Below are 24081 nucleotides of genomic sequence, written 5' to 3' on the forward strand. Positions count from 1 at the left end.
CTGGTCAAGGAATGTTTGGTAAGTGGGAGAATTTTCAGGGGAACCACAAACATAACTGAAAAATATTTTGCATGAAAAAAAAAGTAATTTCAATAATATCGACAATATCTATTGAGAATATGTGGGGCGGGGCTGGAGGTTGGTATTATGTTTACTTATTCTGGAAGTTGGGGCTGCTACACTGTGAGCTTGGGCCATTGCACGGTGGGCCAGAAAAGTAAACTTGCCCCCAGGCTAAATGTTGCTAGTCCTCCCCTGCAGTGTACCCTGTGATCCATGCACACTTACTGGGACAGTCACGTCCAGGGTGTGTGGGCTGTTGGAGGGTGATTGAATAGTTGCATTGTCCTCATGTCCATTTACAGTGGTGTCCAACAAGGGAGCGGTTGGTGCACGGTATGGGGATGTGGTTGGCAGAACTTCTTTTCAGGGATTTTGCAGACATGGGTCTCTTTTTGGTTTATATGGCATGGTGGGTTCTGCATGTTGTTTCTGTGATGTGAAGCTGCTGATTGACCTTTCACAGGTGGCCTTTGTTTTCCAGTCTGCCCTTCTCCATCATCCACTTTTGTCCTTCCTCGCCCCCAACAGGTGCTAGTTTTCCATCTATGTTACTTCCAGGCTCTCTGACCATGCTGCTTTCAATTCATGTGTTTCTGTGTCTGGCATCCTCTCTTGCCCACCTTCTCTCTGCCCTCACCCACTGTAATGTTGTACATTTCCGTCCTCATCTCCCGATCAGCCAGTCTCCTCCTTACACTGTAAGTGTGGCATGGGTGGGGTGTAGAGCAATCACTCTACTCCAGAAAGCCGCCGCCACTCTACCTTATCTTTCCTTAACGTAAACCGCCATAGACTCACACCATGCACACCTAGAGAGATTTGACCACCACGCTAAATCCATTCACGGCTGGACTGTAAATGTTGTCCTGCATAACATACTAACATACTTACCAAAGTCAACTTGTGCCACTCCCAGAGACAATGATGAGGATTGACCAGCCTCACAGTAATACAGGTGCAACAATGTTACCAAGAGCCACATTTAGATGGAATCATGAATGATATCATGTCCCACACTTAGATGGAATTGTAAATGATAGCATGTACCTCATCTAGACAGAATTATGACTGGTAGCATATAGCTCACTTAGTTGGTACTGTAAATGATAGATAGAATTGCGAACGATAGCATGTGCCACACCTGAAAGGAATTACGAATGATAGCATATCCCGCACTTAGATAGACTTGTGAATGATATCTACAGAGTGTGCCCACCCTAATAGCGTCTCTGTGCTAGCGGTGAACTTGGAAGGGGTGCCCTAATAGCGTCACTGTGTTGAGGTTGAATCTAGAGAGTGTGCCCTAATAAAGTCACTATCTTAGAATTAAACTTAGAAATTGTGCCCTAGTGGTGTCTCTGTGTTAAAGTTGAATCTATAAAGCATGCCCTAGTGGCGTCACTGTGTTAAAGTTGAACTTAGAAAGCATGCCCGAATAGAGTCGATGTGTTAAAGTTGAACTTAGTAAGTGTGCCCTAATAGCATCGCTGTGTTAAAGTTGAACTTAGAAAGTGTGCCCTAATAGAGTCACTGTGTTAAAGTTGAACTTAGAAAGCATGCCCAAATAGTGTTGCTGTGTTAAACTTAAACTTAGAAAGCATACCCTAATTAGCATCACTGTGTCAATGTTAAAACTAGAAGATATTCCCAACATCAATTGTGTGCCCTAATAGCGTCATTATCTTAAAGTTGAATCTAGAAAGTGTGCCCTAATAGCGTCACTGTGTTAAAGTTGAACTTAGAAAGTGTGCCCTATTAGCGTCACTGTGTTAAAGCTGAACTTAGAAAGCACGCCCTTATAGCATCTCTGTGTTAATGCTGAATCTAGATGGTATTCCCAACACCATTGAGTGTGCCCCAATAGCGCCACTGTGTTAGAACTGAATCACGATGGTATTCCCAACATCATTATGTATGCCTAATAGTGTCAGTGTGTTAGTGCTAAATCTAAAAAGTGCGCCCTAACAGCACCAGTGTGTTGAGGTTGAATCTACAAAGTGTGCCCTAATAGTGTCACTGTGTTAAAGTTGAACTTAGAAAGTGTGCCCTAATAACGTCACTATGTTAAAGTTGAACTTAGAAAGTGTGCCCTATTAGCATCACTGTGTTAAAGCTGAATTTAGAAAGCGCGCCCTTATAGCATTATTAAACTCGCAGCAGATTGTGATTTCTTGTGATTGTTAGCATATCCCACTCTTGGTTGGAATTGTGAATGTTAACACGTCCCACTCTTGCAGAACGCTGAATTATAGCATATCCTACTCTTAGTTGAATTGTGATTGTTAGCATATCCCACGCCTATTTGGAATTGTGAATGTTAGCGCGTCCCACTCTTGGCTGAATGGTGAATGATGGCATATCCCACTCTTCGTTGGATTGTGATTGATGGCATGGCCCATTCTTAGTTTAATTGTGAATGATGGCATGTGCCGCACTTAGACACAATTGTGATAAATAGCATGTGCCCTAATAGCGTCAATGTGTTAAAACTGATTCTAGAAAGTGTGCCCTAATAGCGTCACTGTGCTAATATGGAAGCTAGACGGTATTCCCAACATCATTGAGTGTGCCCAATGACATCAGTGTGTTAAAGTTGAATCAAGAAAGTGTCACCATGTGAAAGCTGAATCTAAAAGTGTGCCCTAATTGCGTCACTGTGTTAATGTTGAACCTAGAGAGTGTGCCCGCCCTAATAGCGTCACTGTATTAGAGCTGAACTTGGAAGGTGTGCCCTAATTGCGTCGCTGTGTTAATGTTGAATCTAGAGCGTGTGCCTGCCCTAATAGTGTCACTGTGTTAGAGCTGAACTTGGAAGGTGTGCCCTAATAGCATCCTTGTGATAAGGTTGAATCTAGAGAGTGTGCCCTAATAACGTTACTGTGTTAAAGTTAATCTTAAAAATTGTGTCTAATGGTGTCACTGTGTTAAAGTTAATCTTAGAAATTGTGCCCTGATAGAGTCGCTGTGTTAAAGTTGAACTTATAAAGTGCCCCCTAATAGAGTTGCTGTTTTAAAGTTGAATTTAGAAAGCATGCCCGAATAGCGTCGTTGTGTTAAAGTTGACCTCAGAAAGCATACCCTAATTAGCGTCACTGTCTTAATGTTAAATCTAGAAGATATTCCCAACATCAATGTCTGTGCCCTAATAGCGTCATTATCTTAAAGTTGAATCTAGAAAGTGTACCTAATAGCATCACTGTGGTAAAGTTGAATTTAGAAAGTGTGCCCTATTAGCGTCACTGTGTTAAAGGTGAACTTAGAAAGCGCACCCTTGTAGCATGTCTGTGTTAATGTTGAACCTAGACGGTATTCCCAACATCATTGAGTGTGCGCCAATAACGTCACTGTGTTAAAGTTCAACGTAGAAGCATCCCCTATTAGTGTCACTGTATTAGAGTTGAATTAAGACAGTATCACCAACAACATTGAATGTATCCTAATAGCGTCACTGTGTTAAAAGTTAAATTTAGTAGGTAGATTGTGCCTGATTGCATACACTTCACTGATTACCACAATATCACACTACTATGCTTACTCTCTCCTATACACCACCATTCAACTAGAACGCAGCAGTACTATGACACATTCGGTAAAGCAGTTCTCATACTAACATGACCCAGCAAACCACCCATCATCCTAATAAAACCAAGCTAGCTAGCACACACCGGCTAGTTTAGGCATCTCCTCAGGCCTAACGCAGCCATAACTCAGTCGGGTTGTCAACCCTCCAGACTGAACACATTCAACTGATCTCAGCACCACACCTAGCGCTAAGAAGCATTTATCATGCAACAACCACACCGGCTGCACACATACATGGGGCGCCCACCCACTTTACGACTCTCTCTCTCTTAACTGACTTGAACTGCGGTTCCCGGGGGCGTTCAACCTACTAGCGCCTTGAGATTATACCAGTGGTACATAAGGCGCTATATAAATGCAAAATAACATAACATAACTTGCACTGCAATTTCCCTATCCCTCTCTCTCACTCGACTCCACTGCTATACATTCATCACTCATTGTCCTGTCTCACTCTAGACCTGTCATCCTTCTCATCAGCTACCACACTTGTACTTCCACTCCTGAGACCATCGCCTCCTCCTTTTCCTCCCCAGCATCCATGGGCGACCCTTAGGTACGCAAGACACCTGAGAGAGGGTGTGCAGGACTTGTATGCCTGCAAACAATGTCCCCACTTGTGGCCGCATCCCAGGGGGACTGACACCAGTTTGTTTCAAGGGTGTATGTCATGCTGTGTTTGTAATCTTTGCTTCATTGCCAGTGATTTCTCTGTTGGTTTATTTCTGCCGTTGGTATGTTGATATTTGAGGATGCTTTTTTTTTGTAGTTCCAGATGTTGACACTGGATGGTTCATGCCTATATCCTTGCTGCATACATGAGTTGACATGGCTGTCCAGTGTCTTTACATTGATGTAATGCATGTCTTAGCAAGTTCAGAATGCTGTTTCAGGTGGGATACTGTGGATGCTAGAAAGGTGGGTACCTTGTGCAGGTAAGTCAAAGGCACTCAGGGTAGCACTTGTTGTGGTGTTTTGGTGGCAGGGAGTCTGGCACTGTGTGGGGTGGTTTTTGTGTTTCCTTGTACTAATGTGAGCAGTTCTGGATTCATGGGTGCGGGTACACATGGTGACGGTAGGCTGGTGGTTGCAAGCTTGCTGTTTGCACATGTCAATCAGGGGGGAACTTGTGGCGGGTGCATTGTTGTGAGGGAGGCTGTCACTGTAGGGCATTTATTGGTGAGTTGTCACGAGAGTGGCCCATCTGGCTGCATTGATGTTGGGACACATGGTGATCGGAGTCAAGTGAGTGATTCCTTGAAGTTTTTGCAAGAGTGTTGCCTGCCACGCGGCTTCCCGGTCACTCAGCTGTTCATGTCATGTCTTTCCACACTGGTAGTCCACTCTTGGTACTTATGCCCCTTCTGGGGGTGGTGTCCCAAGACAAAACCACACAGAGCACAGCATTACTAGCCATTTGGGGGATGCCATGTTCAGCACAGACACCAGGCACATGCATTGGCCTGTTGTTGTTTGCCATCCGGACATGTTCCATGCACGACACACCAGCAGATATTTTACATGCCTGATGACTGCTGCTCAGTGCATCTCAACACATCCTTCAGTTCCCAGGACATTAGTCCCCGTTCAGTCATGTCCCTGTGTACTCTGCCTTCCCTTCCTCTTGCCTGTTCCCTAACTCCCTTTTGTGTGTCAGTCCTCTGCCTTCTTTTCACATTCCTTTCTCTTGTCTGCTAGTCTCTTGTATGCTAGTTGCCTCTGTGCCCTGCCTTCCTGTATGACTGCTGCCTCTTTGACCAGCTGCCTTCTGCTGGATCCTATCTTCACTGCAATTGATGAGATGTTTGTATTCCTTCATCTTGGACTTTCCATCATCGGCACCCCTGACAGTGTTTACTGCACTGTCCTGGTGACGCGTTAATCAGGGGATGCCATTTTATGGCATTGGGAGTGCTTCCAAGGGTATCCTGGGGTTCCAATCTCTCAGTGATCTCTATTTGGAAGACCTCCCAGTGTCATTCTGGCTCAGGCTGGATCAGTGCGTTCACAATGTCCACTCAGCAGGACATGGGGTAGGTGGTACCTGGTCCTTCACTGCATGGCACTCTGGGGGGCAGGCGGTGTAGGTGTTGCGGGTGGGGAAGGTGTCACTGTCTGAATTTATAAAATTTCAGTTGCCTGAGGTGTGTGGATCTGACTGAATGGCTGCAGGGACACATGGTATTGGGTGGCGGGGGAGTTCTTGTTTGCATGTGTTGCATGGCACTGAGTGGGGCACATGTTACAGTGGTTGGGGACTTTGTTGCTTGTGTGTTGTGATGTGCTTTGTTATGGATAATGTAGGGTAACCTCATAACAGACAGACATTGAATTAACATACCACTAGGGTAAAAGGCTAGGCGCACCCCTTTGTTTTGTATACTGAATATGAATATGGTGGCAAGGTGTTATTAGTACACTGCCACAGAGCTCTCTGTCTTATTCAAAACAACTAGTATGGTATGTCCATGTAAGTCATGTGTGACGCATTTCATGTACAATGTTCAGCCACCTCCCTCATTGACTACCGCCTATTTATATGCTTATATTCACATATTGCTCAGTCTCCCATTGGCCGTCTCATCTTCTCCTCCAACTTCTTCACACTTGGGTGACAGTCTCTTTACTTTGAGACACTTTGAAATGATTTGATTACTCTACCTATATTGGGGTCTAACCATGTGATGTGCACCTGGCCATCAACATGGGCTCTGTAGAAAACTTCAAGGTCAGCCTGGTCCTTACAAATAAGGCGACTGTTTTCTCATCCCAGACATACAGGTGCCCCCATCAGGCCTCTCCACTGCATTCTTATTGACGTTGGCATCCCCTTCGCTCTCCCTAGTAGAAATGATGGACCTTGTTGGTCTACTTTTCCCCCTTTGTCAGGTACTCCTCCTAAGGGGTTGGCCTGGGGTTTCGTGCATGTCCCACTGCTCCATTTGATTCATCCCTGGGCATCTGGTGATTCAAATGTGATGACCATTATCCTGGGGGGCGCTGGTGTCCTAAATCTCAGCTCGTGTTTTGGCAGCTCAGGAACTCTGCCCTGGCTCCCATGGGTATGACATTCACGATCGGCCACAGCCCTACTCCCATTTGACTGCTTGCATTCTTGTCTAATTGTAAAAGGTTGTAACTTGATGTATTTGTATTTGTGTGTACGTGCGTCTTACCTGCCTTGCCTAGGGGTTGTGATGTGATAGTCAAGAAAGAAAAGGGGCCTCATTATTATGTGTTTCAAAAACAGCTTGCGGGATTGAGGCCTACTGTCGAATACAGATGTTCTGCATTTCATGCGCATGCAGTGTATTGTACGTGACACTTCTGGTTGTTTTTACTTGAATATGTATGTCCTTATAATATACACATATCTTCCAAAAGTCACCTCTACCTACATGATTCCACCTCCCCCCATGTCCACCCCTGTGCATTCCCCACATGTTAGTGTTCATTCCACAATGTGACAAATTATGGAGGGGCTGGGATCTGAATGTGCTTCCCGACAACAACATGGATTCTGTTTTTTCCATTAGCTATGACTGTGTTGGTGTTTGGTGCATGTTATATTATGTCTAGTGGACACACACAGTTTGCCTCTCCTAACCACACCTTCTCAGGGCATTGCTATGGGCACAGATGATATGCCCCAATTCATCATTGAATGGCACCAGAGCTGTGGCGTCACTGTGTGCGCTCCACAGGCACAAGTTTTCCCGTAAAGTATGTTTGCACCAGCTGGTTTTATGCAGCCTCTCCCTGTGTCCTTTGGCCAACCAAGGGCAAGGGTGGTGCATGTGGCTGTGGGCAATGTGCCTCCTGCATATCAACTGGTATGCCCCACTTTGTAGCTACATTGTGCAGTGCACATGCTGTGACAATGACTTTGCAGACTACTGGTGGGGCATATAGCAATATCTCACCAGAGTGGTCTAGGGAGTGGAAATGTGACTTAAGCACCCCAAATGTGTGCTCTACTAAGCCCCTCCTGGTCACATGTGCAGCATCATATCTTACCTCAGCTGGTGTGGCAGGATTCCTGTATGACGTCATCATAAATGGTGATAGTGGGTAGGCAACGTCCCCTGAAAATGTTTGCATGGTTGTTATTGGCAATTATTGTCATGGTCTGTTATCCAGTGTATGACGTGCATGCATGCATGCATGCATGCATACATGTGTGTGCCAGTTCATACTCATCATGTGGCAGGTGTTTTCCTGATGCAATGACCCGGTAGAGTACTGACTGGCGGTAAATGTAGCGGTCATGCATGCTGCCAGGGAAATTTGCATTGACTTGACAGTGCTTGCGATTGCGGAATATGTGCTCTGTCATTCAGTCTGGCCGTAGCGCAACTTGTGTACAGTCGATGGCCCCAAATACACATGGAAAGTGTGCAACCGTATAGAAATCCTGGCACACTCTCTGCCTTTCCTCCAGCGTTCTCGGCATATATATGTGCCTACTCAGACATGCACGTGATGTTATGCCGGTCAAGATCTGGTGGAGACAGCGGGATTGTGCGGCCTGTGATATCCCACCAACTATGGCAGTGGTGGGAAGGAAAGAGCCTGTGGCAATTAAATGTAGTGCTGGCTGCACCTTTTCAAGGGGAGCAAGGGCCTGGGAGCAGATGGTGGGTGATGTTAGGTTTGCTCTCACTCCCTGGCAAGAACTAGGATGATATGGGGTGGGAACCGGTACCTGGCATAGACCTGGTCATCTGGCATCCTAAGCAGCGTGGTGCGTGTAGCAAAAATCTGGGACCTGGGCATTCTCCTCCTTCTTCTGTGTCTGTGACCATGTACGATGGCTCCCATTATTGCAGTGTTCATTGTGGCTGTGCAACATTAGTATGGTGTACATTGCATGCTTTACATGCATCAGATCCTTTGCGTGTTCAACTCTACGCCTGCTATCATGCAGCAGTTTGATCACAGGGTTTCGTGTGACTTTTCCTGATGTAAAGTTGCGCGTTGAAATTCATGAATTCAGTTGGGTTTGTGGTGGATTGGGCGTGCCATCGTTTTGTGTGTTCCTTCTCTCAACACGCCCACATTATTCCTCATTCTGCGAGGAACATGTGGCTTATGCATATTCCGCCCGTATATACTGAGATACTGATGACTGTAGGTATGCATTTAGGCTAGTGTCAACATTTTTTAAATTATTTTGTAGTCCATATTTAAACCTGATATGGGCCTGTGTGCTACAGAGTTATGCATAGTCAGTTTTAATATGAGAATAACTACTGCGAAGGAGAGTAGAGAAATGGCATACTATGTGACTTCCATCTGTTTCAGGGCTAGACAGTGCTCATATGTGCACCTCCGCTAGAGCAAGACAAACTGGTCAGGCAGTTTTCCAATTTGTTTTAAAGTAGCTACCATTTCTCAAATGTCTTTATCCAAAACTTAATTTTCTAGCTTTTGCTATAAAATTGGTCCAGCTTTGACACATTTACTTGTTTAAAAGAGTCAATTATAATGTTTTCAGTTACTTATATTCCTTGCCCTTAACAGTCTTTATTTACCGTATATTTTCCTATTGGGCAAACACATCTTTTGAACTGGGTCATATTATATCTGGCAATAATTGTGTACGCTTTCGTTTTTTTATGTATCAAGCTGGAATGGGCTCAAATCATTCTTTTGCTTGAATCACGTTCACTACCTAAGTCTTTATTTTTTCTGATTACAGCTCAATGATGTTGTGCCACTACTTGTGTTTAATCCCTTGGTTACTTATTGGTAATCTTCATTACTCATAGCCCTATTCTTCCTCGTCCCAGTGCTTGGTTATGAGGCACTTTGACTCATTTACAAGTACTGGGATGAAGTAGAGGGACATGGGGGTAATGCCTGGTTTAGTTACATGTACGTTCCATTATTCCTAGTCCCACTCTTCCTCTTCCCAGTACTTACCTATGAGGCAAGGAACCTCATAAATAAGCACTAGGACAAGGAATAGAGATTCGTAGGTAATTCTGGGCTGATAAGCTGATTTCGGAGGTTGGGGCAGGGGATGGGAGGAGGAGGGGATGGTGCGATACATCGCAATGGTCATCCATGTCCAAGATAAGCAGGCTTGCTAAGTGGTATTATTGGCATGAGAGACATTTTGGTGCAGCCAGTCTAGTCATTTCTTAGTTTGGCTTGACTTTTTTTTTTATCTGGGCATCTCTGATAAAGCAGTCCTGCTACGTGTAATTACCTGGCTATGCAGGCATTTGCGTGCTGCCAGTCTAGCCATTTCTTAATGTAGCATTGTATATTTTTTCTGAAATCTGTGATAAAATAACCATCATAAGTGTTATTGCTTCAACTGTGATTTTGGTGCAACCCGTCTAGGTAAGTCTAAATGTGGCCTGGCATGCTTTACTGTAATATGTTAATACGTGTCTAGACTGGTCTACATTGTGCAGCCAGTTGGCCATGTTTTCATTGTGACATGGCATTTTGAATAGCAAAACATATTAAAACATTAATATTCCAGTGCACAGTTGGTGACTTGCATGCATTGGATTTTTAGATTGGTGTTACCCTACAAAACAATTGCAAATGCTCTGGCCTTTTAACCAATTTTTCTCAGAAAGTGTGCTGTATAATGCATTAAAACACATATTTATATCTTTCTCCTAGTGCAGTGTGCAGCATACCCCTGCAACAGCACGTTCATGCGTATTACGCAAGCGTGGTAATCTAGACCGACCCAGAGTGTGGCATAACCTGTGATTTGTTGCCGAGTTGGGGGAAGGCCCTCAGCATGGCTCGCAGGGGAGCCCCCACATTTTGTGTTACGCCATTGGCAGCACTCTGTGCACACAGAAAGCCCACTGTATATCCAAAATGGTATTCTTTATAGGCAAAGAATGACAGAGCCCCCTTTCAATGTGAGGTCTGTGATGTCACGATACATACATTGGGATGAATTCAACAGTCATCTGAAATAAGGAGAGCTTACTCATTCACTGAGCACAATAAACATAGTAACACAAATGGCTGTGTTTCCCCCATTCAAGTTATACCACTGGAACCTCTGAACAACATGTACAGGATTAGAAAACCCATCAGACCCCACCTCGAGAAACTGAATGCTTCCCATCCTCTTTTTCTCACCAAGGTAGTCAGTGGACACAGTACTCCAAGCCTCACACAAACACACTTAGCATTCACAGTAGGGCCCAAAATATATCTATTATATGTGTGCTAAATCCATTAACAAAGTACACCATCCTTTTTTTGGTTAAACATCACTTACGGGTCCACAGACTTCATCCAGCAATTATATAAATCCCATGTCATTTAACCATTCAAACACACTCCTTTATGAAAATGGTATGATTTTTCTAAATATTCTCCTCCAGCTGTTCAGGGGTTTAGTCCACCCCTCCAGATTGCACATTGATGGGCCACTGCACGATGGAGCAGGACAAGGTAAGCCCCATTGAAGTTCCTTTTATCCTGTACTTAATTTATATTTCTAAACGATAAAAGTCAGACTCCACAGTTTGGCAATAAATGGTTTAGGTGCATAGCACACTCTCACCTAAGCAGTACCTGCTACTCTTTGTATGGTGCATCACTAAATTCTCACTGGGCACATGCTCCATTTATGACTCATTCTTCCATCACTAACTGACCCATTGCACATATATACATCTCACACACACTTCACACATGTAAAAAACACATCACATTAAAAAAAAGCCTTCCAACCTGTTTATCTAGCATTGGTTCATCACTCCAGGCCACCCTCAGCTCCTCCATGCTGCTAACAATCAGGCGCACAGTGCATTCAGGCCATTCTTCTCTATCCAGACACTCCCAACACAGAATGTGGATTTGGACACGTACTCTGCCATTCAGCACTACACACTGCATTCATACCAGTTTCGGTCGAGGGCTGTCTCAGTCATCGTGTCAAACACCAGATACTAGACACCCATAACACATAATGTGTATTTGCCACACACTCCATTCACCCAGGTCCCACCCCACGGGCATGCCCACTACATACAGTCGTTGGGAGGGCTCCAGCCAGTCTGGTCAGCACTTCCCCCCACACTAGGAGTACAGGGTCATACTCCCACCCATGGGTGCCATAAGGGTATCCCAAGGGTCTGTTCACCAAACCAAATACAGGAAGAGCTGCTCTGCCAGGAGTCCCACATGAACTCCTGCGTAGAAAACAAGTCAGAACACATGATAAAAAGCATTAAAGGACAAGGATATGGAGGCCCTGTCCCTCTGATGCATTTCCAGCATCACAGTCGACCCCCCCCAGACTGATGTTAGGGTGCTAAATCTCCCACGAGATAGGCACCCTCATCCAGACGGTCAACATACCTTCTGGAAAGACCATCTGCATTACCATGACTCTTCCCTGGTCTATACTCTATGGTGGAGTCTAGCCCTTGCAGACTAATGGACCACCTGAGCAGTTTCGGGTTTCAACCCTTCATCTGCATAAGCCACTTCAGGGGCTTATGGTCTGTTTGGACCTTGAAGGTAGACCCTGTAAGGTAGGGCCTAAAATGCCTAAGGCTCCAAACTATACTAAAATATTCCTTTTCAACAGTAGCCCACCTAATTTCTCTACCCTCGAGTTGTCTACTGATGAATGTGATCCGATGTTCTCTTCCTTTGTCATCTAACTGGGACAAGACAGCTCCAATTTCGGTGTCAAGGGCATCAGTTTGAATGATAAGGGGCTTGCTGTAATCAGGCGCACACAACACAGGTGCCCTACACAGACATTCCTTCAAGCCATTGAAGGCCCTCTGACAGTCTTCAATTAACCTTCTCGGTTGTTTGGGCAAAGTCATCACTGTCAAGGGTGCAGCTATAGTTACATAGTCTGCCATGAAGTTGCGATAATACCCTGTGAGGCCCAAAAAGGTACATCCTGTACCTTACTGGGGAGAGGTTGGATTTTACCCCCTCCTACCTCATAACCAAGATACGTGACTTTCCCCAGAGCTATCTGGCACTTGGTGGCCTTGATAGTGAGGTTAGCCCTTTGCAAGGCCTGCAAGTGAGTCAAAAGCTCCTCCCAAGTGAAAATGTAGACGGCGATGTCATCTAAGTAGATCACACAAAAGGCCTCCAGCACACTGAGGGCATGATTGACTAAACGCTGGAAAGTGGCAGGTGCATTTTTCAACCCAAAAGGCATGACTCTAAACTGGTAGAGCCCCTCAGGTGTTGAAAATGCAGTCTTTTCATTGGCATGGTCCATCAGAGCTATTTGCCAATAGCCTAAGGTAAGGTCAAAGGTGCTCACAAATTTGGCAGCACCTATGGTGTCCACAAGCTCATCAGCCCTGGGCAATGGTCGCACGTCATTTTTGGTGACGGCATTGACATCTCTTTAGTCCACACAGAACCTCCAAACCTTGGTACCTGCCTGGGAACTTGCCTTGGGGACAAGGACCACTGGACTGGACCAGGGACTGGTTGAGGGTTCAATAACACCCAGATCCAACATCTTGGCAACCTCAGCCTGGATGTGGTTCTTAACGGTATCTGACATATAGTAGCACCTGCTTTTGACAGGAACCCCGTCACCAGTGTCAATTTCGTGCCTACACCACGGTGTAAGGCCTGGTGTCAGTGAGAACAGAGAGGCATACTGCCGGAGCAAAGCCCTGCAAATCGCGGAAACAGTCTTTCATAAAAGGATTGCTGATTCTGGGTGGGGCCATATACTAAGAAGAGAAAATATTCTTGCCCACTTATCTGTAGGCGAATCCCAATGTACCCCCCTGATTATCACTCACTTCCGCAGGTTTTTGAAAGTGCAATGCCCTACTGATTAGTATGGCCACTCCTGCTGTTTTCCGTTGAGAGGACGCGAAGAATTGATGGGAAAACCATCTGCAGTGGCCAGTCTATTTGAGGAGATGGGTTTCAATCAACAAAACTTTATTTGGCATTAAAACCATAAAAGGTACAAACATTAAAGCACAACAGTAAAATATTAAAACATAGGCAGCCAAACATTCATTACATAGGAAAAAGAGTATACACAGTCTAAAGTGTCAAATGCATAATACAAAATCAATAAATATCACAACTTTTCAGTGTGGAAAAATAACCCTGCTCCCCCAGCACATACACGCAATCCGTTCCTTTCCTTCCCGGCCCACCCCCTTCACAAACATTACTTTTCACACGCACGCACACACAGACAGACAGGCAGACACACACACACACACACACACACACACACACACAGACACAAAGACAGTGACACACTCTCCTGGCACTCCTGCGACTCCTCCTCTGGGTCTTGCATTGCCTGCCAGACACTGCATGCACTTGTGTGCAGCGCAGGGACTGACAGACCGATTTAGAAAGACCACTTGGCGTAGTCTTCCTAAATCAGTAATTTTTTTGTTTGATTTATTTTAAATTGTTTTTTTTTCACTTAATACCCATTGATTGATCGAACACCAGTTTTCCAGAGCAGGTGGGCGCAGGTATCTCACTCTCAAAGATCTTGAGGCATCGAGCGAAAACTGAAACTGAGCCAATGTCCCTTCACCCAAACCGCGGAGAGAGAAAGTCTCCCCCCACCTACCCATGGCCCATGATGTATTTGAGAGGCTGTCTGTAGAGTCCCAAACCTCAAGCTAACATAAAGTGATCTTTCATATGTGGAGGTTATATCATTTAGGCACCTTTCTGGGCCAAATTCTGATTTACAATAGCTGGGTGGAGTGCCCCTCTCCTATATCTGTTAAAAAATTACATTGTTGCTCCCCATACTTCCCCAACGTGGAGAGTGCCTTGTCTACCTGCGGAGCCCAGAGGCCATTCTCATGAAATATGGTACCCAAATAAACATAAAATGTGGCTTGCTCCAATAAATGGCCTTCCACATCAATACGCAGTCTTCAATGTTTGGCAAATGTAGACTTGAAGACCACGAACATTTTCGTTTTTTCTGCATTCAAGTTTAGCTCAAATTCTCCACATTTCCTCATGAAAGTTGCCACGCAGGTTTTTAGCCCCCACGGGGTACTGGACAATAAAACTGCATTGTCTGCATAATAGAAGAACGGGATATCTATCCTGACCCATCTTTGGGGAATCCACACTATCATCTAATAGAGATTTTATAATTTGTCCATGTATATATAGAAAAGAAGGGGTGCAAGCACGCAGCCTTGTCTCACACCCCTATAAACAGCAAAGGGGCATTTGTCACCCCAGCCAAACCATATCTTACCACCACTTGGTTGTTGTGCTACAACATTGCACTAGAGTGATCAAATGGGCAGAGGATTTTCTTTTACATAAGACCTGCCATAGCTTGTCTCTAGGGACCACATCAAAAGCGGTCTTCAGATCCACAAACACTGTGTATAGATTAATTAATTTAAGCACAGTGTACTTCCCGATCAATAGAAATAACCTAAAACTTTGGTCCACCATGCTTTTGTACTTTTGAAACCCAGCCTGTAGATCACTGTTTGTATTGGAAGGGCAAGTTGGAATTGGCCCTCCAACAAGAGCACTTCAGTTTATTGAGTGTCCCGCGTACTCTTACTTGCCTGATCAGTCCTAGGCCCACAACAAAGGTTTGAAAAATGGGACTTCCAGGAATTTGCAGAAATACAACAATGTAAGGGTACTTCTCCTGAGATCAACTTCCAATAGGCTATCGAGAAACCTTCTTCCTGTGCTTTAGTAATCAGTTTACATTTTGATGGGGTATGAGCCTCCTTTTTTGATGTGACTAGCGTTGTATATTGTTGTCTGTGAGATTGTAGGAAATCCCTATCCACGACTGTGCTCACTGATATACAAGCCATGATCTGGTTTTTCGCATTAGATCTAGCTTTAGTGATGTTTTTTTTTAACCTTCTGGGCCTTACTAGTTACACACAGGAACAGACTATCAATATGCCAGCAATACTCTGTGAGAGCCTTTATATCATAAACCTCTTCTCTGAAGATTTCGGTCATGTTACGCAGGATGGCATTATATATTGGTGGCTTCAATCCTTGTCCATAACCATGCCCCACTTTACTGTTTTTCTAGCGTGCCTGCTCACGGGTATAGGGGAGGTGGGTTTCCTGGAGCTGTGACATATCCTCTCCTAGCTACGTCAATTTAGTTGAGACACTCTTCTGTTTTACCGGAGAGTTCAGCCTCTGAACATTCAGAGACATTATTTTGAGGGCCGATAGCATTGCTCAATAGACTACTTAGTTCCCATCTGCCCCAACCCCTAAACATTTAATAGAAATCTCAACCACAGTCCAGCTGCTCAGTTCTGAGTCCGATAGTTCATTATTCTTGTCTTCCACTCGCCATATGCAATAATCATCTGAATGTGGAATGCTATTGCCCTGATTAGATGCATCCTTAACTACCGCTCTGCAATCAATCATGAAACTGTTTTGTAACCAAACCTGCCTAGGATCATAAAAAAAGAAATGAATAAACCCTGTCATGGGGAGCCATCAGGTATATTACCTAATTTGGCATACTTGCTCCCAATGCAGCTGCTCACAATATTCAAAATGAGCAATCATAGCATTGCAACATTTACCAATCCGCGGCCTCCATTTACGTAGGTTCTCCAACTCCCAGACAACATTGGGCATGTTGCCTCGAAAACGACTGTGACCAGCATGGGGACCCCCCCCCCACACTACCGCCAGGGAGCCCAAACTCCTCTCTCGACTGTCCTCTGATCATTGTTGGTGGGTTCTGCGTCTGGATTTCCGGGACAGTGAGTGGGACCAGTCCGAGTATGGGGCCTCCACCCGTGAGTTATCCAGCAAAGTAATTTCATCTTGTGGGATTTTTAACACTGTCACTGCTGCTTGTAGATAAGAAAACTGTTGTTGGACTCCATGTGTAAAGATGATTCTGAACGGATAACGGATTCTAAAAAGATGACCCCACTTATATTGGATTTCTTTGCCATGCAGCCATTGGTTGAGGGGTTTAATTAGATTAGTCAATGTTTTTGGATAGTACTTTGGGCTAAATCTTGGAAGAAGGTGATGAGAATGTATTCAGTGACTGTGCCTTCTGTAGAATCAGGTCCTTAAATTTGAAGAAAAAAAATCGGACTAGGACGTCAGGAAACAGGTTTTTCTGTCGTCGAAAGTTCGAGAACACGTGGTCCAGGGTAAGATCTATTCTCAGGGTTTTGTCTATTATCTCAGTGAACAGGTCTCATACATAGCCCCCCAGATCTTTATTTTGCTATTTTTCTTGGAATCCCCTGAATTTTAATATTATTCCTATGGGATCGGTTTTCTGGATCTTCCAGCTTATCCTCCAAGCATGCTCGATGTTGCTCTAGATCTAAAACCCTCTTCTCGAGATTGGAGTAGTTAGACTCTTGTTCACAGTAGATATTTTCCAGGTCACCCATATGCTGCTCATCATTTAACACTTTGCCAGTTTTTGAAAGGAGCCTTTCATTTTCTAAACCCTTGTTGCCATATCCTTCTGGATGGACTGAAGCAAATGCTTTGTTGCTAGCTGCAAACTCACATCCTCGTGTAGCTGTTAGGCGTTCACTGTTCCCATCGCAGTTGACATGACCGACTGCCATAAGTCTCTAATAGAGGAGCCTGCTTTCTCGTTTCCTTTGCCAGACTTCATCCTGTAGAGCTTCCAACTGAAGGTATACCTCCCAGTTAAAAAAAAAACTGTATGGCCAAGGAGGACCGGGGTATTTATCTTGGGTCTTGTAATGCTCCCTGCGCTGTTCACTTTGCCCAGCACCGCCCGGTCCTCTACATCTGTCCCTCACTGGGAACTCCTCTCTCCAAAGCCCCGCCTTTCACCTGGAGGCACTCAAGTTGATAGCTTAGGGTACCCTTCTTGTTCAATGGTGCCCAAATCCCATGGGCCCACTCACCACCGCAGGCAGATCTGTTCCGTTCCATTCACCAGAAGAGGGGGAGGTCGAGCAGCAGGGAAGGAGGAGAAGATGTTTTCAGCAGGGCCAGCAGGCCACGAACAGGGACACACATCCATGGTAGGCCTCTTCCCTCAGTGCCATCTACTCCAGAATGCTTGTGCCCCATGCTCTGTCCACCGGATCCTCCACTGCAGCGGTTCAAGCTGCTTCGACCCTCGGTGCGTCAGTGTGGGTTGACCGCGTTGGACCATGATGGAGAAGTTAAAATCTGGAACCTGCCTCTTGCCGGGGGCGTCCCCTCTGACCTACGCAGCCTTTCACCATAACCTCCTTGCGGTCCGTGCAGGTAACCTTCTTGGGAGACCTGTGTTCTCTTCTATAGGGTGGGTTCCCTCTGAGTTCTGGCAGTCCCCCGCTGACCTACCACCTCAGAACTCACCGGCACCTCTAGGAGTCATCCCACGAGTGATGATGCATCTCATGTACCGACGGCAGGGCTTGGACCGCTAAAATACTGCGGAGCTTTGGGGAGTCAAGCCACTGTCGTGCTCCTGCCAGGCCACACCCCCGGAAACATACTTTTAAAAACAAATCAAAAACCCAAATCAGGAAGCAGATGACTAATTATTGCTTACTTCACTGCTGTTTTTTTGTTACTCAATGTAATGCTCTTTATACCCAGAAACTTACATTGCTTAATTATCAGTACTTTATTGGCTATCACTTGAATTATACTGTACACTTTTTCAAAGTGTATTGTGCCTTTAAACTCTATCAAATGTCACAATAAATAAAAAATAAATAAATACGCACTCACCAAAGTAGAATTTCAACAACCCCCTGAAATTTAGCCAAGTGATGAATGGGTCATTAGAATCTTATTTTTTTTCCTCGTTTAGTTGCATAAGGGAGCGAAGTGAATAAAGGTACTTTGGTAGTCTATTTTATTGATGAAGTCTCTGACTGTTATCCATAGTCACAGATTTGCTAACAGACGGGCGTAAGAAAAATAAGATGAACCTGGGCCAGATAAACATTTGTAAGAAATGCTTCTGTCTACATAAAGGTGCTGATATTCGTCTCATTAATTTCTGTTTTGCACTGGATGTGTAATATAAACCCCTAGAGCTACTCAAAACGGGAAGACAGTCCTCCCGTTTGCGATAAATCACAGTTCCTCCTCATAAGACTTCCAGCATTTAGCGTATTTAGCCTTGCCCTTCTCAGTCCTACTTGGATGCTAGTGACAGATGTGAGGCAAACATCTCAGGCAGTGCATGATGAGTTGAGTGTGATCTGGGACTCTATTGCCAAGGGATGGTAAGCTATTCCCAGTGGAGTCTTGACAACAATGCATCACGCTCGGCAAGGTGAGCACTCCTCCCAGGCACACACATTTGGCTCGAATCCGGTCTCCATTAAATTAGCTAATAATAACATCTATTATTATTAAAGTATATATAACATTGGAAGGAATGCCGCAGGAAGCGCTACATAAAAACGTGATTTTTGAACTAATGTTGGTGGCCTGAAAACACAAAGCGAGACACTGATGTAAGGATGTTCTCTGGCCACCTTGCAGGATTGGATGAAGGAATTGATAGACTGGAGGCTCCCTGTGAGATCAGGCATTTTTGATAAGGTTACACAACAGATGCATCAGAAATCCTGGTTATAAATGGTTGGAATAAGACCATGTGGGCTAATGTGAGAGGTCCAAAATCAAAGCTGATGTACCACTTTGGCAAAATGGATGCGTAGAAAAATGAACACACACATTCCATTAAAATGATTTAACAAAAAATGTATTCATATCAATGATTTACTTTCACTTGTCCGTGTTTTCTTATCTAAACCAAGCAAGATGCATTCCATTTGTGCAATTCTCCAAATAAAAAGACCTTTCAGTTTTGCATGGGATATGCAATTCAGGCTCACAACACACTTTATATATAAAAAACTGTTAGGATAGTTCCCTTTTACTAAATGAACTGTCTTTACATAAATTAATCTTCACATGTTTATGTGGAAAAGATTGTACATATAAGGAAAATCCATTATCAGGGATATCCTGTTTATTCGCCTGAGTACATGGCGCCTGGTGCTTCGATAATTCTGGCGAGGACACAACTATTCAAACATAGCTGCGGTTCCCACGGAGCCGGAGCTGCACTGGAAGTCGGAGCAGTGTGATCCATGGGATGCTCAGATTTACACAATTTACCATCAGATTATCTTGGGCTCAGCTGTCCTCTTTCTCAGGACACAATTAATATGGAGAATGCCTGCATCAACCTTCAAGGAGAGGAATCCCAGTGTGACAAAATTACTTCTGCTCTGCAGGAGCATAAAGATGAGTAGTGGCTAAACCACCTGCTCAGCCACAACAATTCTAAAAACCGACAGTGATCCCAACCATAATGGAAAAGCAGACACAGCTAGGAGATATACCTCCTTCACCTTTTGTGGTAACGTGGGCGAAAGGGAAGACTGTACCCTTAGAAGAGGCGTGAACGTGATCCAGTAGTGACCCAAACAGCAAAGAATAACAAAATAAAGGAATGTCCATTCAAGGTTTTATAAAAAACACCAATGTACAAATAACTATTAAAAACACTTTAAACAACCACACCTGTGAGTGAGACCACACAACATGCAAAGATAGAAAGATGCAGCACTCTGGGTAATGAAAAGACAGATGAAAAGTAAATAACTAACCAACATAGATTCAAAAAGGTTATGTCTTTCTGTGGAACGCTGCAAAAGTGACTTAACCAGTGTCTAGGGCCCAGAGATGGACCAGGGGCCATTAGGGGTCAATAGTACCATTCTGCTGATCTTAGATGGTTCTACAGCATCAAGCCCGGATTGAGCTGTGCAGCGGTGCAGGTCTAAACAGGTTAAACTGCAGGAAGTTGTGCTGAGTCAAACAGCAAGCTTGTCTCTAGTCGGTCCATGGTCAGATTGGGAGTGGAGGCGGATCGAGACTTTGGTAACTGCTGGTTAAGGTCGGCGAGTGACGAAATGTCTCAGTGGTTTGAGTCGAGGTTCATCAGATCAAGGCAGTGACTCTGGTGCTCCGATGTAGGGTTCAAAGGGGCTGCTGTTCAAGTTTGGCCTGCAGTAGCGAGCAGGTTATTCAAGTTAAACAGATGATGGGATTCACTTGGCACGATGCAGTGGAGAGCTGGTTCGACAGATGTGATGCAGCGTCAGTTCAAGTGCAATGGAGTGACAAAATCAGCACCAGCGGGCCCCTTTGGTTCGAGTGAAGTGAACATGATTCAAATGCAGTTCAGGCGGTACGATGCAGCAGAACAGGGAGTCTTGGCTGATCTGGTTCACCAGATGCTGTGAGACCTTCTCAAAGGCCTCTAGGGCAGGATGACACTATTCAGGGTCTCCTGTTTCAGCCTAGGGAGGTACTGTGCAGAGTTGCAGGCCCTGGTCCTCTGCAAGAGTCTTGTAATGCAAATTTGCCCAGTACTTCTCGATTTTGTCAAACCATTGGGTAAGTACTCAGCCTGGTCCTTCATAGACCACTATCTTTCATTCATATGGATATAAATGAGAAAAAGGCTTAAAAAAGAACACCTATGGCATGTAGTCAGTAATCAATTTACGAGTACACAACAATGTAATAACCCATAGACTTACTGAATTTACCTCGGGTTTCTTAAATTAAAAGAACCAATTGGTAATTGTTGTTTAGTAGCAGTACCAATTGTAATAAAAAGAAGACAAGACACTCCTCACTCTCTGTGGGTCAATATCGTTTGTCACCAGGCAGTTTATGGGAGTGACAGTTGCTCAAAATTATAGTAGGCAATCGTTGGCCTGCTAAATGTAGCAACCACCGTTTACGGTGGTTGCTACATTTAGCAGGCCAATGATTGCTTCTTTCCTATACTGCCTACTTTCAGATAAGTGGCACACCAGTACCTTCTAGTATTAGCTTCCTAGTAGGCAGCCTTAATGAGAAAATCGCTCTATTCTTGTGTCTGCAACCTGAGTCCCCTATGACCACTGAGTGACTGAGAAGTATGCTGCAGAGAAACTATACACAGATGTGTTTTGCCTCTTTGTGTGTTAAAATACTGATGAGTTAGGGTAAAACCCCGTTCATTAACAGACTGTGCCCTGTACTATTTTTGTCCTCTGCAAGAGTCACTTAATCTTCCCAGGAGAAGGTAGGGGGCCGAGCAAGCCTCTGCTTTGGATTTCTCCTTCTTCTCTTCAGTGGTTGAGAGCTTTGGAAAGATCAACTCCCAAAAGTGGTCCAAATGATTTATTCCTCAGCTGTTTGTCCAAGAGTGAATCCCAGAAGGGGTGGTAGACTCCACCCCCACCCCCTTTTATTGGCAAGAGCCCACAAGGGACTGGCTAAAGCAAGCCTGCTTTAAGGTGTCAAACCCCTGTCCTTGAGACAAGTGGCCTTTGCCTTCTGACATCATACCCAAAGTGCGTTGTTCCAAAGGAAGTGGTGGAGACAGCAAGGAAAGAGATATACAGAAAGAAAAAAGATGGTGGAAACCTCCTCCAGCTATGCTGATCACTTTGTCTACACTAACTCCATCCCCTTCCTTTGTCAATAGCATCAATGGCCCTTTTGGCATGCAGCAACCTGGTGTGAGGTTTCCCAAGACAGATCATGCTGGGAGGCTGTCTTGCTGGAGAGAGGTGGCACCCAACCTCTTGAAGATCAAAGAAGAGAAGAAGAGGCATAGTCATCCAGTCTCTTGCCCTGCCAGTTCTGAGGGCCAGGCTATCTGGACAACACACACATAACCCGCTCACTCTTTCACAGCTAAGCTGGGTTAACAGTGCTGAGACTTATTATTATTATTATTATTATTATTATTATTATTATTATTATTATTATTATTATTATTATTATTATTATTATTGAGCATGTACCTATCTTTGAGAAGCAACACTGCACTTTACAGAGGAATACACCAATACAGATACATATCAGAGCGCTTTACGGAGTTGTACAACATTCCAGATGCATAACGGAGCGCTTTTCAGTGGTAACAACAGAACAGATACATAGCAGGGGGTAAGATACTGAGGGGGACAGAGGAGGGGTACAGCTGTACAGGGTGGCGGGGAGGAGAGGGGTAGCCGCTGTCTATTGAGTCAGGTGGCGTGAGGGGTGATGTGATGGCCTAGGCCTTGAGGAGGAGAGGCTCTTTGAAGAGGTGGGTCTTGAGTTCTTTTCTGAATTGTAGGAGCGGGGGGGGTGAGTCTGATGCGATGGGGAGGAGGCTCCATAGTCTTGGGACATAGGCAGAGAAGGGTTGTTTTCTGGTCCTTTCCTTTTTGCATCAGCATATTTCTACTCTGTATGTGTCCTGGCTTTTGGTGGAGAACAATCTGCCAGAGATGCAGAGTTTCTCTGCAAGGTAGTTGGCTAACACATAGATGATGCAGCAAGACTTAGGAGAAGTGTTTGTCAATGTAGAACCCGAGGGACCTGGCGCAGGAGGTCAGCTCAGGTGTGAAGCCCTCAGAGTTCATGGTTGATAGCCAGGTTTATATGTCTGGATGTTCAGTGTTGTCAGTGAGGAGCAGGAATTCTGTCTTGGAGGGGTTGAGCTTCAAGTATACACTGTACATCCAAGACTGTACCAGCGAGAGGCAAGTTTTGAGCCTAGGAATGTGCTTGATGGAGTCGGTGTTGAGGTATAGCTGTGTGTCGTCAGCATACTGGTGGAAGTAGATGTTGTGTGTTGCTAGGAGGGCTCCCAAACACTCCATGCATAGATTGAAGATCACTGGGGAGAGGATGAACCCTGCGGAACTCCACAGGTGACGGGAAGCAATGGCGATCTAGAGCAGTCTAACTGAACAAACTGCTTGCGGTTGGCAAGGTAGGACTTGAACCAGCGTAGGACAAGGTTTCTGATTCACATGTGCCGATGTAGGGTGTCCGTAAGTGCCTGGTGGTCTACTGTATCAAAAGCGGCAGAGAGGTTGAATAGAACCAGGAGGCAAGAGTGGCCATCGTCAAGGATCTTGAAGGTGTTGTCGACACCTGTATGGTTGCTGTCTACATGCTGCATCTGGGTCTGAATTCAGATTGGTAGGTTTAGAGATTATTGGTGTCAATGTGTTGCTGCATTTGTGCGGCTACTGCTTTCTCGATCTTACCTAGGAAGGGAAGATGAGTGATGGCGCGATTGTTATGATATGATGGGTTATTTATAATTTGCTTAATACCCAGAGGTTTCTAAGCGTGGACCTGGTGATCAAATCTGTGTTGCTGCGTGTCGTCTTGCTTCCGAGGCGAGCACGTTGCCCCTGAACTATCCTCTCGAGACACCCCCCTCCTTTCTTCCTCCTCCCTCCTCCCTCCCTCCAATGTCCCTCCCTCCCTCCCGAGACACCTCCCTAGTTACCAAGGTTGTCGGGATCCACAGTGGGTTTCTATATCGGAGGGAGTATTTGTCCTGTTTTTACAGTCAACGGGAAGGTGACTTGAGTTAGGGAACTTTTGATGACCTCCAGGTAGGGAAGGAGAGCTTCTGCAGCG

The sequence above is a fragment of the Ambystoma mexicanum genome, chromosome 5q (assembly GCF_040938575.1).
Source record: "Ambystoma mexicanum isolate Mex_15411 chromosome 5q, UKY_AmexF1_1, whole genome shotgun sequence".
Taxonomy (NCBI): domain Eukaryota; kingdom Metazoa; phylum Chordata; class Amphibia; order Caudata; family Ambystomatidae; genus Ambystoma; species Ambystoma mexicanum.